Source organism: Egretta garzetta, unplaced genomic scaffold (assembly GCF_000687185.1).
Source record: "Egretta garzetta isolate BGI_Z169 unplaced genomic scaffold, ASM68718v1 scaffold1555, whole genome shotgun sequence".
Lineage (NCBI taxonomy): Eukaryota > Metazoa > Chordata > Aves > Pelecaniformes > Ardeidae > Egretta > Egretta garzetta.
Window position 1 is genome coordinate 1,475 of NW_009259853.1, and position 2,308 is coordinate 3,782.

Sequence of the window (2,308 nt, forward strand, 5' to 3'; positions counted from 1 at the left end):
CCCTGTAAAAAGTCCCTCCCCAGCCTTCCTGCAGGACCCCTTCAGGTACTGGGAGGCTGCTCTAAGGTCTTCCCGGAGCCTTTTCTCCAGGCTGAACAACCACATTGCACTCAGCTGCTCTTCACAGCAGAGCTGATCCAGCCCTCTGGTCATCATCATGGCCTCCTCTGGACAGGCTCATGCCTTTCATCTGTTGGGGGCCCCAGAACGGGACACAGTACTCCAGGTGGGGTCTCCCCAGGGCAGAGCAGAGGGGGAAGAGAACTTCCCTCGCCCTGCTGGCCACGCTCCTCTTAACGCATCCCAGGATGCCATTGGCCTTCTTGGCAACAAGGACACCCTGCTGGCTCATGGTCAGGTCAGGTCCAGCCCTTCCTGCTCCTTTCAGGATATTTGTTTTCTCTTCCCTGAGCAATTCCACTCAAACCTGCAGGGAATGGTTGCCGTATCATGCCTTGGAGCCTCTGCGTCCCGGTGCCCAGGGCTCTGGGGACGGAAACCTCCCAACACCTGCCCTCAAGAGGATGAATCAGCAACGTCATCTTCAGCCTTGATGCTGGCTCTTGCTGAGATACCAGGTAAAGCTTCCTTTCGAAAGAAGAGGCTTCAGGATATGTCTCCATCCACTCTCAGGAGAGGTGAGGTGTTTGTGCGTCTGTCACAGCATGACAGAGGCAGAGTCACCTCTGGTGAGGGACCAGGATGGTAGGCGGAGAGGCTGGCGGGTAAAACCAATCCAAGTGCCTCGCACAAGCTTTTCCTTTGTTGAAAAGCCATTGGAAGCTGCGGAGAAATCATCAGGGTAGGTAACATCGTGGCGCTGTTCAGAGAATTCAATAAGGAACAAGTGAAGAGGGGAAATGAAGGTTTTCGGGCGTGCTGTCACCAGGTGTGCCTGTGAAATTGCCTGTGTCGGGACATGAGCGGGAGAATACCTGACCCTTGAATTCTTGCTCATCCAGAGGCAGGGTTTGTTCCTATCAGCCCTTTGAAAGCACGTCCAGGCGTGGACTTGATACCATTTACCCACATCACAGCTTGGAAACTTCACAGAAGCTTCCAAACACATTTCTAGGGGGAAAAAAGCCCAAACCCAACCCAAACCAACAGCGCATTTGGATTTTTATTGTCTGCCTATGCAGTGTAGGCAATAACTGAGATATGCAGGGCTCCTGTGGGCCTCCCCGGATATAGGTATCCAGAGACACGATAGAGGCAGAAGAAAAAGTATTTCTGTCTCTATCCCTCTCCCACAGAAGTAAGAGGGGGAAAATGAATTTTTTTCTCCATCAAAACCCAGTTCAGGATTGAAGTTCATTTTTATGCCGTATCGATAGAAATGGGCATTATTCCAGGATGAGCTCAGGCTAGCGAGGAGGATGCGTGTTTTTACCACGTCACTCGAACTTTCTCTATAAGAGATGCCTGGACATTTATGTCACAAAATCCGACCCAATGGTGGGAAAGCCCACCTGGTCCTTTTCTGGGACAGCTCTGGTTCGTGCTCTGCTCCGACACTAAGTCGGCACATTTTGCAGAAGAAAACAAGGATATCGCTCTCCGAGGGGAAATAATATTACTGCTGCAAACATCCCGAATCCTTGTAATCCACTGCATACTCCCCTTTGCTTCTAAAGAGGGACCGGCAAAGATCGGGACGACCGCAGGGCGCTTGGCACTGATGCGGTGGCAGCTGGTAAAGCAGAACGGCCGTGTGCGTGCGCTGGAGCACTGGAGCCCAATGTGCAGTGGATGCAAAGCAGCAAAGGGGAGGCAGGGGACAGGAATCTGAATTGCTGGGCTGCTGGCATGGGGAGCAGTGATGCTCGGGCTGGGGCTGTGCAAATATCTGTGTGTGCCTCTGCCTCCGTGGGCCCCCGCAGGATTGTGAAGCTTGGTGTACTCTGGGGCACGCTCAGAGGGGTTTGCCTGTGTGGATGCATCTCGCGGGTGGGGATTCACGTCCCGCTGTGCGTGGGAGCGGAGACAGGCACTGTTTCAGCATCTGTTTCTGTACGCTCGCCGCGTGTGTGTGAACGGGTGTGAGCAGACAGGAAAGTGGTTTTATCCCTGTGCATGAGCGCTGTTCGGGGCACACAGCAGCAGTCCGCTGGGGCGCAGTATCACTGAGAGTCACGGACTAGCTTGGGTTGGAAGGGAGCTCTGAAGGTCACCCAGTCCAACCCCCCCACAATGTGCAGGGGCATCTTCAACACGGTCAGGTTGCTCAGAGCCCCGTCACAGCTGACCTTGAACGTGTCCAGGGATGGGGCCTCCACCACCTCCCTGGGCAACCAGGGCCAGTGTT